Genomic DNA, 15165 nt, shown 5'->3' on the forward strand with positions numbered 1-15165 from the left:
CTTAGGAAAAGGGCAATGAGTAAATTCTCCTTTTGGACTGGGCACAAAAAATCCCTTCTCATTGGTCCCAGCAGCTTGCTTGGAAGCTTCCCATTTGGAGGCTAACTCTTCCAGATCTCTGTGCCTCAGGAGTTCAGTCCCAGTAACAGCAGGGGCCCCAACGATCAACAAAATTAAGTAGGTAAGTCACCTTCACATTAAATAGAAAGAGTACTGGTAAATTCCCAGAAGTCAGGGATCTTGCCTCATTCATCTTTGAAACTTTCCAGTACCCCAAAGCACAGTGTATATAACAGGAGTTGAATGAATGTTTATCGAATTCCTTGAAACCTTGGCACATTCACAACTAGCCAAGGACATCCTTCCCCAAAACAAAGCATGTTTATCCAGGAGGGTAGCCTTGAATTGGAGAAAAGTCATAATGTGGAAAGGGGGGGGAGGATGAAAAGTCACCCTGATGCTTTGATGATGGTAGGAAATTATGAGATGATTATGTAAGACACTCAGGTCTTTTTTAATTTTTTTTTTAAATTAAATGCTTCACTTTTATTATAGAACCCAAAATACAAAACTCATTCCAAGGCTTCAATTTAGATTGACATCTCTGAATATGGTCCATTTTCTCACTCTTCTGGTGGTGTTCATCACAGCATTACCTGATTAATGACTTTTTGTCTTGATATGCTTCCTTCCCAACAAGAACACTTTGCCTACAGTGGATTTAAAAAGCTTATCAAAGTTGAAGTTAACAGAATCTAGCTTTCTTCCACAATTGCCTTAAGCCACCCTTTTAAAGCATGGTTACCATTCCCATGTATGTTAAGCAACAGAGTCTTTTAAAAGCTGCATTCAATTGATACTCAACCCACATAAATTAAAAATTCTATTCTATTGACAGCTCATACACAGGAAAAATGAATAACACTCGTGATTTTTTTTCTTCAACTTTACCCCTTCTTCCACAAGCCACCTTAAGTGAGATATACTACTTAGCTAGTGTGAAAACTTTTAGCTTAACGGTCTCAGATTATATATGCTCACACCTTTTAACTGTATTACCAAGTTGTGACCAGTCATCTAACAGCAGCACAAAGTTTTTAACCTGTCCAGCCCCTAGCTTTATTTCATGAAATATATGACTCAGATGCATCTTATTGATATGTTTGAAATACATTTTTAAAACAACCAGTCATGTGTGAAGGCCATTTAAACAGTAACATGGTACACATCTACCACAGACCTTAAAACAAGTTTTAAAATGCTTATTGTAAACAAGGGATAAAAGCTCACTTGCTTAGATATTTGAAATACAACTTTATTACGATCTAAATGAAAAAGGAATGGGAATGACAGTAACAAACAAGATTCACCACTGAATATGGTGATGGGAATGCAGCAGTCTTATATTTGAAACTCAAGGGGACGTAATTGCAGTCCAAAACAGCTAAATACACAGATCCAAAATATGAATTATATATATTTTAAACTGCCACATTCACTCCAAAGCCCATTCATTTCCTTCAGCATCCCAAAGATTAAGCACATGTTCTGCTCAGCTATATAATAAAGTAGCAAACACGCTACACCACTGACATCACAGGACAGTTGCCTTTAAAACTAGACCTCTGACGCTGGGCTCTAGCTTCATTCCCTTACAGGTCATCATCTTCATCAGGGAGCGCAGTTGTCTGAGCAATCTGTAAGTCCTGCTCATACCGTGCGGCCAGTGCTGGATCCCTGACAATCTCTGGAGGTGCAAGAGCAAGCATGGCAACAAACTCCAAATTAGGGTCTCCAATAAGTTTTCTAGCAAGCCAAAGGAAGGGCTTCTCAAAGTTGTAGTTACTTTTGGATGAGATGTCATAGTACTGGAGATTCTTCTTCCTATGGAAGACAATTGATTTTGCCTTGACTTTTCTGTCCTTAATATCCACTTTATTGCCACAAAACACTATAGGGATATTTTCACATACTCGTACCACATCTCCACGCCAGTTAGGTACATTCTTGTAAGTAACTCTTGATGTTACATCAAACATTATAACGGCACACTGAGCTTGGATGTAATAACCATCTCTCAGACTTCCAAATTTCTCTTGGCCTGCTGTATCCCATACGCTGAATTTAATAGGACCTTTGTTAGTATGGAACATGAGAGGATGGACCTCAACACCCAGAGTGGCTACATACTTCTTCTCAAATTCACCAGTCAAGTGACGTTTTACAAATGTGGTTTTTCCAGTACTTCCATCTCCAACTAATACAAGTTTGAACTGTACTTGGGGTTCTCCTTGGGCGGCCATCACGATGGTTCTTCCAGAAGCGTCTCCGTCTCTGCCTGACTGTCAGGTCTTCTTTTAATCATCTGCTGGAAGTCCTTCTTCCACCACCCCCATCACTTGTCTCCCAGATTTGGTCCTTAATGGAAAAGTACTGTTCGATCTTCTGTGCCCTCAGGAGGTCCTGGGATGAGACCACTATGATTGGGAACAGGTATGTGTCTTCTCTGCCTCAAATAGTCTTCCTCCTCATCTTTGCTTTTCAGAATCTCCATCTTCCTTCAAGGCTATACTCAGTTGCCACCACCCCTGTGTAGTTAGCCTCCTGTTGGTCCCCTCTTTCTTCCACTAGCTCTTCCTCTTCAAATATTCCTAGTATTTATCCCCTTCATTCTCTAGTCTGTGAAGCAAATATACCCAGGAATGCCTTAGGAGGAGCCCCGCCCCCTCTCATGTCTCCTCCTTACCCAACTGATAAGACCTTTGTTTGGGTGGCAACTCAAGTTCAGAGCTAGTTCACATACCTGAGCAACTTCTTTGGGGAGCAGAGAGGGGCTCAACCACACACAAATATGCACTTGGTTCCTTGGAGAGAGGTTTACGCAACTACCATGGACCCTCCAGGATACTACACAGAGATTAGTAAATAAAAGGAGCTGAAGACTGGCAAAGAATTCCCAAACCAAGTCAAAGACACGGTTCAAGGCAGGAAATTCAGGAATCAGAACGGAAAATGAATGACACTGGTACTGTGAGTCCTATGGGCTGCGCAGGTCCAGAGGATTGGGGAAGGGGGGTGGGGAAAGGTGTTAACATCGGACCTGCTCTATGTTAGCACAACTGCTACACTCATAGTACATTTACTTATGTTCATTTTATCCTGTAGCTCTGTTAGAATATAGGTTCCTTGGGGGCAGGGAATGGTTACATTTTGGATTTTGTATTCCTAGTGCCTAGCAGTGGGGGAGTGAAAGGAAAGGAATAAGCATTGACTACATACCAGGTGCTGTGCTAAGCTGTTAGTTCATATGATTGATCCTCATAACAACTCTGGGAGGCAGAAGCTATTATGATCCTCATTTTGCAGTTGAGAAAACTGAGGCAGACAAAGATGGAGTGCCTTGCACAGAGTCACACAGTGACAGCGTGTAAGTGTCTGAGACTGGATTTGAACTCAGATCCTGCTGAATTCAAGCCTAGTGCTCTATGCACTGTTCCACCCAGCTGCCTTTACACCCCATGGTACTTTGTACATATTGTTCAGTCATGTCTGACTCTCCATGACCCAATTTTGGGTATTCTTGGTGAAGACACTGGAGTAGTTAGCCATTTTCTCCTCCAGCTCATGTTACATATGGGGAAACTGAGGCAAACAGGGTTGAATGGCTTGCCTACAGTCACATAGCTAATGTCTGGATTTGAACTCAGGTCTTCCAGACTCTAGGCCCAGCACTCTATCTAGTGTACCAACTAGCTGCCCATTTTACACGTAGTAGTTGCTTAATAAAAAGGCTTGAGTTGAATTAAATGGAAGTTTTATTTGTAACAGTAAAAAGTTAGAAACAAACCATATGCCCAAGAATTTGGAATGACTGAACAAATTATTGTATACGAGTGTAATGTAATATTATTGTGTCTAACCATTAATGAAAAAAAGATGTAGGTTCAATAAAAAGAGGTGTTTGAAGCATTTCTACAAAGAAAACCAGACCTGAACAAATTATTTGCTTTTCAAACACCCCAGACAACAGAAATACAAGAAATGTAAATAGATACAGCAACCAAGGACAGCAACCATGAAATAACAGAGATTTCTTCTTAAAGTACACGAGGAGACAAGGGTGAAAGCCAAAAGCAAACCGAAGGGATGGTGGAGAATGAAGTTTGAACCATCATGTACTGAACCTCATAAAGCTGGGGGGAAATAATGCCTTTCATGGGACTACACTCAGAATGGGAGAGCACATACAAAGGGAGAGAGGAGAAGATTGAAGAGAACATGGCACGCACCCTAATCAAGTCAAAAGTTAACAAAAAGGGGAAAATAACTCCCAGGCATAGGCAAAGGGGCAAAGGGGCAACTGAAAAAATGCTACCATTGAGGAAAAGAGATATTCTACAAGGGAAATGGGGAATCTTACCGTGAATGTAACTTCAGGAATTTGGTGCTTAGAGAGATTAGTCATCCTGTTTCAGGAAAAAAGGGGAACCATCACTCCTGGGGGCAACTGACACCCAAAACAGTGGGAAGGCATGGATCTAGGGTAGGGGATGACCACAGGGAGGGCAAAAGTTAACTGAACAATCATGGACATAGGAATAATCCTACCATAGAGCAATACTACTTTTCTGTCTATCACCTGCAGGATTTGGTATTTCTAAGAGTGAGGCACACCAGGAAAAGGGTACTAGGGGACAAGATAGACAAGGTTAAAAACAGAAACTATTCAAAAGAGGGAATCCAAAATACATGCTTTGATTTCATGAGAAATACAGAGACTAAATAAATATAAAGGACCAAATAAATGTCAAGGACTAAGTAAATATAAAGACCGTGAATCAAAGAATAAGAAGTCTAGAATGGACAAAAAGGGAAGAAAAATAATGAACAAAACAAGGAAAAGGTTCTTTTTTGCTTGTTTTTTGTTGTTGTTGTTGGTTTTTTTTAGAAAAAGGCACAGAAAAATTTTAAAAGCTAACAAATTAGTTGGGAGGGAAGAAAGGAAAGGGTATTTTACTTCTCTACTTAACTGAGAGAAAAAAGAAGGGAAGAATTGGATAACTAGACCAAAGGAGGAAAGAAAAAGGTAAAGTAATAAGCTAATTGAACCTAGGGAAAGGGTAACAACAGGGAGGTCCTGCAGGGTAGAAATAGGGTTGCCTTAAAGTAGATTAACATAAATAATGGAAGAGACAAAATACTGTCTTTATAAAGGAAGAAGGAGGAAAAAAATCCTAATCTGGAAAAACACCAATGTTAGAGACAAATGGAGGAACACATAAACGTAATTCAGAACTCTGAATGTGAATGGGTTAAACAATCCAATAAAACAAAAAAGAATGACAGATTGGATGAAAAAACAAAAACAAACCCCTCAATCTATTGCTTATAAGAAACACATCTAAAAAACAAAGATATTCATGGAATAAAAATGAGGGTCTAGAACAAAATTTATTTCTTTTATTTAAAAGAAGAGAAAATCTGGATGTTAAAATACAAAGGTCATTTGAGGATACCCCAAACTACAGATACTCCTGTAGAAATTGGGATCATGATACACTGAGAAGAGTTTGCTCATTTTTCACATAAAGGTGATTTATTTCTAGATAGTTCAAAGGCTACCAATTCGATCAAAATCTTCCTGAAATAGAAAAAAAGACTCATAGGAAAACAACTGAATACCAAAAACTATTTGAGTTGGTGTTGCTATGAGAAAGTGAACTTCTGCTCTTTAGGTTTAAATTTGTGACCTGAATGTGGCAACGACGGAGTTTGGCTATTTAATAATTCAGAGAATGTATACTATTCGACCCAGCTGTTTCATTCCCCAAATACAGTATTTATAAATTCAATCACAATCCCCTGGAGATTATTTCCAGTGAAGAGTGATGTTCCATTTGTTAGCATGGAAGAAGATGAAAGCCTTTTGCTGGAACAGACTCTGTGTCATTAGTTATTTACGAACATCCAACCTGCCTAAGGCAGCTGACAATCTATATGGTTGAACAGAACCCACTGCAGACCCATATCTGTGGGCAAAACCCAGGACTTCACAGCAGGCCCTGGGCAGAACAGTAAAGTCAGGATAGTTTCCTTCGTTACTCATCAAATAGCCAACAAGCATTTATTAAGCACTTGCTCTGTATCAGGCACTGTGCTAAATGCTGGGCATGCAAAAAAGACAAAAATACATGATCTGTCCCCTCAAAAGAGCTCATTTGAAGCTGGGAATATACAAACAACTTAGAATGGTTGAGAATAAGGAAAGATGGGAATATACAAACAACTAAATACATTCAGATATCTATAGAGTAGATGGAAGGTAACCTCAGAGGGAAAGTCCTGGGGCTTTCCTGAGTGGAAGATGTTTTGGAGTAGGGATAGAACAACCAAAAGACCTACTGTCATAGTTACTGTATGGAGTGTTGAGAGCCTGCACCAAGATGGTGGCTGTATTAGGTAAGATAAAAAGACAAAAAAGAGTGATGTGGAAGTAATGATTACAAGACTTGGCAACAGATTGGACATATGAAATGAACCAATAGTTAATCAACATTTATTAAGTGCCTATTGTGTGCCAGGAACCGTGAAAGAGAAGAAAGGGAAGGAAACAAGCATTTATGAAGCATCTACTATGCTAACTGGGGTGTAAGGTGCGTTCAAGGAGGACCAGTACTTTTGATGTGATGGCTGCCAAGCCCTTTTTGGGGCTCTTTCTCCACCCAACTCTCACCTATGGCTCCAAGAAGTTGTAGCTTGTGCAGTGGCCACATTCCGGTAAACCATTTCAGCAGACGTGGAAAACTAAGTTGAAGGTAACCAAGGGGTCTCAAACCCATTGGTGAGTTAGGGGGGTGTCTACCCCAAGCATTTGAAGATTTCCACTGGTAGAATGAGTGGATGAAAACAATTTGTTCCAATGGCCATGAAGGCAGCTAAAGCAGGAGATATGGAGCGCTTAGTGTTTGGTTAGACAATGAAGACACGAAGGTCATTCACTGCATCCTGAGCCATCACCAGCCATCTTGACTCTGTCCTGCCACTGGACTATGATGACTCTGGAGGAGAGAGTGAAGCTGATGCACACTTATAGACAACAAAAATCCAGTAGACCTGAAAGATGAACTGCTCTTGTTGCAAGAGAACTCAACAGGTATCCCATCCAAATAGCAGCCCTGAGTGAAATAAGGTTGGCAAATGATAGCCAGCTTACTGAAATTGGAGTTGGATACACATTTTTCTGGAGTGAGTGCAGTGAAGGGGAATGCTGTGAAGCTGGCATGGGTTTTGCAATCAAAACTAATCTAGTCAGCAAGCGGCTATGCCTACCAAAAGGAGTGAATGACAGGCTCATGACAATGCAATTGTCACTTGCAGGAAAATGCCATGCCACCATCATCAGTGACTATGCTCCCACCATGATGAACCCTGAAGAGGTCAAAGAAAAATTTTATGAAGACCTAGAGACCCTTATCATCAATGTGCCAAAAGAGGACAAGCTTATAATTCTGGGTGATTTTAATGCTAGAGTAGGCTCAGACTACCAGACTTGGCAGGGAGTCCTAGGAAGGAATGGAGTCAGCAAGAGCAACAGCAGTGGTCATTTACTGCTGAACACTTGTGCATCGCATGACCTTATCACCAACACTGTTTTCTGTTTACCTAAATGCAGTAAAACTTCATGGATGAACCCTTGGAGCAAACTAATAGACTCACATCTAATAGACTATGTGATTTTAAGGAGAAGAGACAGACAAAATGTGAGAGTGACAAAGGCAATGTGTGGTGCAGAGTGCTGAACTGATCATAGACTTATCCTTTCCAAACTAAATATTCACATGCATCAAAAGTGCTGGCTTCAAGGCAAAATGACTACCAGAAGAATTAATGTTAACAAATTAGAGCATGAATGCTAGCTTGGAGGGAAAGCTGAGCCAACACACAGTTGGCAGTTGTGGAGCAGAAAAGGAGTGGGCAGCTTTCAGAGATTTGGTGTACAGCACTGCATTTGCTCATCTGGGTCAGAACACTTGCAAACACCAAGACTGATGTTGGATGAAAATGATGGGGAAATTCAGAAACTGCTAAACGAAAAATGAGGACTCCATGGGCCATACCAGCAGGATAGTTCATCCACCTCTAAGAAGGCAGCATTTAATTCCATCAAAAGCAAAGTACAAGCAAAGCTTAAAGAGATGCAGGATGCCTGGCTCAGTAAGAAGGAAGATGAAATTCAATTTTATACTGATAGTAGCAATCCAAAGTGCTTTTATGATTCCCTGAAAGCTATTTATGGACCAAAAACCTATGATGTATCACAACTACTCAGTGCTGATGGAGCCACATTGATTAGTGATAAGGACATGATCCTAGAGAGATGGGCTGAACACTTCCATAGTGTTCTCAATAGACTGTCATCAATCAATGCTGAGGCCACTGACCATTTACCTCAGGTTGAAGTCAATCCCTCCTTAGCTGAACTTCCAACTGAAAAAGAGGTTTTGAGGATCATCATGCACCTTTTCTGTGGCAAAGACCTGGTGCTGATTCTATTCCAGCTGAGATTTCCAAGGTAGGGGGACCATTGCTTATACAAAAGGTGACTTAAATTTTCCAGATTATGTGGCAAGAGGAGGTTATCCCCCAGGGGTTCAAAGATGTCTCCATTGTACATCTCTATAAAGGTAAAGGGAATAGATTGTCCTGAAACAATAACAGCTGGCGGGAGTGGGGGTGGGGGGTGGGGGGGAGGGGGTGTGTCTCTCTCTTATTCATTGCTGGTAAAATTCTTGCTAGAGTTCTCCTTAATAGGCTGATTCTTCACCTGGAAGATGGTCATCTACCTGAGAACCAGTGTGACTTCAGAAAGGGTCAAGGAACAGTCGATATAATGTTTGCTGCCTGACAACTCCAGGAGAAATGCCAGGAGCAGAACAGAGGTCTGTACACAACATTTGTAAATCTGACCAAGGCCTTTGACACTGTTAGTGTCAAAGTCGTGAGGGCTTATGGAAAATTATTTCAAAATTTGGTTGCCCGGAGAAGTTCATCAGTATTGCACTTCAGTTTCATGATGGCATGTTTGCCTGAGTTCTGGATAATGGACAATGCTCTCATGCCTTCCCAGTCACCAATGGAGTGAAACAGGGCCGTGTGCTTGCTCCTATGCCTTTTAGCATGATGTGTTCAGCCATGTTGACAAATGCTTCCAATGAAGATGAACATGGCATCAAGGTCAACTGCCATACTGATGGTAAGTTCTTCAATTTGAAAAGGCTACAAGCCAAGACCAAAGTAGAGGGTGTGTTGGTGCATAATTTTCTGTTTGCACATGATTGTGCACTCAATGCAGCCTCTGAAGCTGAGATGCAACAAAGTAGGGATCAATTCTCTGCTTCCTGTGCTAATTTTGGCCTAATAATTAACACCAAGTAAACATAGGTGCTCCATCAACCACCACCACACCATCCATATGTGAACCATTGATTACAACAAATGGAGAAGTTTTGAATGCTGTGGATAAGTTCACTTATCTTGGTAGTGTACTTTGCAGGGATGTACACATTGACAATGAGATTGATGTATGCATTGCCAGAGCTAGCTCAGTATTTGGGAGACTCCAGAGAAAAGTTTGGGAGAGAAGAGGTATTAGACTGACTACCAGACTGAAAGTCTACAGAACCCTTGTGCTGACCTCATTGTTGTATGCCTGCGAAACATGGACAATGTACCAGTGCCATGCCAGGAAACTGAATCACTTCCATTTGAACTGTCTTAGGAAGATTCTGAAGATCACCTGGTAGGATAAGGTACCAGACACTGAAGTCCATGCTTGAGCTGAACTGCCAAGCATTCAAACTATGCTTCAGAGAGTGCAACTCTGATAGGCTAGTCACATTATTCGAATGCAAAATGTATGCTTGCCAAAAAGACTATTTTATGGAGAACTCACATGGGGCAGGCGATCACATGGTGGTCAGAAGAAGCGATATAAGGACACTCTCAAGGTCTCTCTCAAGAACTTTGGATTTGACTGTGCAACATGGGAGACGCTGGCACGGTACCGTGGCCTGCCCACATCAGAAAGGGTCCTGTGCTCTTTGAGCAAAGCAGAATTGAGACAGCACAAAGTAAATGCAGGTTGAGCAAATTTGTAGTAACCACCCCAAATCTTCACACGGACTATCTGTGCCCAACCTGTGGTAGAGCATTCTGAGCTCATATTGGTCTGATCCTCCACAGTTGGACACACTGAAACTTCACTTTATCATGGTGATGTCATTTTGATCCTCTTTGAAAACAAAGGACAACAAGCAACCAACTATACTTAGTGCTTTACAAACATGATCACATTTGATCCTTCTAATAACCCTAGGGGATGGGTGCTATTATTACCCTCATTTTACAAATGAGGACACTGAGATAGAGAGAAGTTAAATGGCTTGCCCATGGTCACTCAAGTAGTAAGTATCTGGGGTTGGATTTGAACTCAGGCCTCGTGACTCAAGTCCAATAATTACCACTAATTTTGACTGCTCTTAGGCTTGGATCTTTAGGACAACTGGGAGTTAGGACACTATACTGAAGAAATTCAGAACCATGTTGAAAGTTTGATGTCTGTGTGGTTGGGAGGAACTCTATGGGGAAAAGATCCCTTCCATCCCTGCTTGGACCTTGACAAAGAGAGGCTAGGAGAGGTGGGTAGAAAGGCTGGAGGCATCAGCAGCTTACACCATAGGAAACAGCTGCCTGCCCACCCCTCCAATCTTTCTCATCTGCCTTTGCCTCCCTTGGGTCCTGGCACCAGCTTATTCAATAGTGGGAGCAGAAGGGATCAGAGTACAGTAGCCCTGAGCATGAAGGGATAATTCTTCTCCCCTCCCCATCCCACTCCACCCCCTACTTGCTCCTTCCTAAGGGCCCATTGTCTGCTGCTGACACTGGGCAAGGGAAACAATCCTTTCCCTCTGCCCTCAAGCAACCTCTGCCATTTACCCAGCACTTTATCCACAGGGCTCAGGCACCAGGGCTCTGCAAAGACCTGCAGTTAGCCGTGGGAAGGAGCGAGTCTTTAGGCAGAGACCATCCTTGGTCAATTTATGAAATAGGCGAAATTTATCTCCAGTTTCCCACAGTCCTGCTTTTATGCCCTTTTCCTGCTGAACATTCCCATTCCTCCCATGCCCCATCCTTCCTGGCCCCTCCAACAAAATCTGGACTGGGAAGGATTTGGGGAACTCATTTTCAGATGTAAATAACTGAGAATTGCAATTCTTTGAGGAGTGGTAGAATTTAAGGCCTATGAGAAGGGGGTGTTGGGGCTGCCTCTTCCACCCTCTCTATAAGTCTATAAGGCTGTCATTAATTCACTTGGACCAGTCATTTCCTTCTGGGACTCACTTTTTCCTCTGTACAAGAAAGAGGTTGAAATAAGGTCCCTTATAGCTCTAACGTTGCGTGATCTAAAGTTGATTGTATCTCTAAGGGACATGAAGAAGAAAGGCAGATTTCCTACATTCCAACACAGTGAGGAAGGACACAGTGATAGGAGAAGAGTCCCCAGGGGAAAGAGGAGGATAAAAATAGTTAGAGTTCTGTGAGGCTGGACCAGTGAATTCATTTAGCCATTCTTGGAGGTCATCTTGGAGAGTTATAGAATCATCTTCCTAACTCTTAGGTCTCAGATGTTCACTGACAGTTTTTCCTCATGAGTATGTACTGCTATAACCTGAGACATCTAAAGCCAACTCCCAAGGCCAATTCTGTTGGTCTTAACTGTTGATTTAGGTGCCCCAACTGCTGTGTTCTTTATGGGAGATAAAGCAATGTGTATTTCTTAAGTTTTTTTAATTATTCGGGCCATTCCCCCCAAAAAGTCCGTTTTCTGTCTTTACAGAACTTAGCAGGGGTGCCCTAGTCTACTGACCCTAACCTAACCACAGCATCTGTGCAGTGTTTTTCTCTCCCCCATCTCTAAGGGAGAGAGAAACAGGATTAGCACTAGGAAACTGAGCAACCTTGGGCTGTGGGATTAGTTTGCCTGCCCTACTGCCTGATTTAGACTTTACAAACACATTGTGGGGAGAGGAAGAAAACTTGTCACACTGGCTTAGAGAGGAAACTAACTCTGAAACCTACATTCCTATTGATACTCTCAGTTCAAATGAAGTCCGTGAATACTCACAGAAAACCTACTCAGTACCTACCTGAAAGCATACTTTCTCGTTTTTTTATTCTGCCACATATATGAGGGATATTTCTCATTCCATTTTCTTATGAAAAGAGTCACATTCTGACCCTGATAATTAGACTACCCTCATAATATTTTAGAAGTTCAACCACCAGGGGCCACTGATTGCCACTTGCCTGATCCTGTTCAATAATAAGACCCAGAGACTAACAATCCTACACTCAAGCCAGAAGTTATTTATCCCTGACTTAGACCAGAGGGGGAACTGTCAAGTTCCCTATGCTTCTCAGAGAGTTAGTCCATCCTTTTGGTGAGTAATAGAGCTTGTTTCCTTAGTCTAAGGTTGTCTTGTATATATATCCTATGCGGTTATCTAATTAGACCTTGGCTTAGCCCTCACACAGGATTTTTCCTTTGGTGCTATGTTTTAATTCAATAACTTTAGGATCATAGGTTTAGAGCTAGAAGGAAACTGAGAAGCCAATCCTCTCATTTTACAGCTAAAATAACTGAGGCCTAGAGAAATTACATGATTTGCTTAGCGTCACACAGCTAGGAAGCGTCTGAGGTAGGATATGAACTTGGGTCTTCCTGCCTCCAAGACCACTGCCCTATCCACTACACCATGGAATTAGGAAAACACAACTAAATCATTCTTTCCTAAGTATCCCAGAAGCAAAAGGGATTAAAACAACTGCCTTAGCTCAGATATCAGTAGTATAATATAAGCACTTAGATTCAGACATCCTTTTTAAAAAAAAACAACATTGCAAGGAGAAAGAAACATTAGCCACTCATAGGGTTACTGCTGTCTGACCTTTCTAGGTCTTCAACAGTTCCTGATATACCACTGATTTTTCTCTCATATCTCTACATCAACAAGTATGGTAGATGCTGGAATCCATATGACATAGGCAGCCCAGGAAAGGACCTTGTTCGGTAGCCTGGGGGAATCGTGTAGAGATGAGCCAACACATTACTGTTTTTACAATATTCTCCACCTTTTTTCCCCCAAGATTGCATACTGCCCCCATCCTATGTCATTTCCACCTCAGGCCCCTCTGGACTCCTCCACATACCAGCTTTCTGTCCTTCAAAGGCAGCCAAAGCTTGATAGACATATCCATCATCAGCTTTCTCTAAACCTTTTTAGGCAGGGTCAACCAAAGACACAGGATCAACAGCTGTCAGCTGAGGGCATAAATACAATCCTTATACATAAGTGAATTCATGGACACTCTCTGTAGGACCTTTATATCTGTGCTGTCAGGGTTTGTTGAGGTCCTGAGTCCTGGGAGAGCTTTCTTAACTCTTTCAATATAGCACCAAAAACAGTACTATGTTTCCTGGGTCACAAATAAATGCTTTTTGATGAAGGTAGAGGTGATGGTAACAGTGTCCTCCCCTTTCACCCACAGCAGCAAACTAGAGCCTCAGCCCAGGGCAGTAGTATGTCCACAGATCCCTCAAAGAGGAGAAAATAGTAAGCAGGAGTGGGAGCTCTGAGGAGCCTCTCTGTTTGGAGTTTAGAGAAGAAGGGATTATTTAAAGGTCCCAGCTGCAGGAAGTCCCCTGCCTTTAGCTGTTTTCAGACTCCCTGCTCTAGGAAGGGTCCCTTGTTTCTCCAAACTTGGATGAGCAGCCCCTCCCTAGCTCCTGGGCTAGAGTTTCAGGAGTACCACAAGAGAAAGGGAAAAGGAATGAGACAGAAAATAAGAATGAGACGCTGAGGAAGCAAAGGAGATAGAGACAAGACTGAGCAAGTGTGGAGCAGGCGTCAAGTGGACTTAGTGGAGCCAGCCCAGAGGGCCACAACTGAGGTTCCAATCCCTGCACAGAGACCTTCTCATGCCAGCTGGACAGAGGCATGGGGGGAGGACAGATAGGGCCATATGCCAGGAGCGGACAGAGATTCCTTTCAGGAGAGGACAGATGTCAAAATATATTAATACTTATACCACTGTGGCTCTTTCACTCCCTAAACCCCTGGTGTGTACTAATGCAGGCAGCTGAGGAAACTGAGGCACAGAGAAGTGGGTCAGCTTCCAAGATGAGAATCCTTGCTCTACCCTCCAGTCTCTAATCATAAAGGACATTTCTTTAGCACTTTAAGGTTTGCTATTTATATGTATGTATGCATGTATGTATATATATATGTATATATACATATATAAAATCTCTATAATCTATCATATAGGTAACATCTCATTTCATTTTTAGTAAGGTAAAAACTATTTATTGGTTCATTTATTCAACAAGTATTTATTAAGTGTTTAATAAGGTACTGGGGATACAAAGACAAAATGCAAGCTGTAGTGCCTGACCTCAGGGAGTTTATATTTGACAAACAGGAAAATCTCAGAGAGTAAAAAAAAAGCTCAGAGGGGTCGCCCAGGTGAGTTTCCAAAGATCACACATTGATTAAGGGTCTGAGGTTGGATCTCCAGGTCCAAGGCACTTTCCTCTACAAAATCTCTATTACATTTGCTCACAGTGGTGTTATTGATGTTTGACCTTCGTTCTCCAAGAGGACCATGACATTAGGAAGGGGATGCCATGATGTGCATGTCAATTGGATTGAAGTGAGGCAAGGCTGTGCAAAGTCACCAGCCTCACTCTCTCCCCCAGAGCCATCTGGGTCCAGTGACAACTTATAGATCAGGATGACTGGAGATGGCCCTCTGCTCACATGAGGTGGGGAGCTCTTTGAGGGCAATGACTGTCCTTTACCTCTCTTTGCATCCCTAGGGCTTAGCACAGTTCTTAGCATGTAGTTGGTGCTTAATAAATATTCTTTGAGTGACTATTGCAGAACCTGATCTGAGTAAGGTTAATTATGTACCCAGAATTCTCTGTGGCAGTTCCACTTTCAAGGGGAGAAAATGGATTATTAACAAGACTTGGGAAATGGACAAGCCTTTATCAGATCATGTACCCAACTTCTAGTTCAAAGATTACAGTCATCAAAGTCCTAT

At 42.0% G+C, this 15165-nt stretch overlaps 1 pseudogene; it reads right to left on the reverse strand.

The window, feature by feature from the left end:
• Positions 1 to 1455: 1455 nt before the first annotated feature.
• LOC140521479 (GTP-binding nuclear protein Ran pseudogene) lies at positions 1456 to 2365 on the reverse strand (annotated as a pseudogene).
• Positions 2366 to 15165: the final 12800 nt, after the last annotated feature.

Source organism: Notamacropus eugenii, chromosome 1 (genome assembly GCF_028372415.1).
Source record: "Notamacropus eugenii isolate mMacEug1 chromosome 1, mMacEug1.pri_v2, whole genome shotgun sequence".
In the NCBI taxonomy this organism is placed as follows: Eukaryota; Metazoa; Chordata; class Mammalia; order Diprotodontia; family Macropodidae; genus Notamacropus; species Notamacropus eugenii.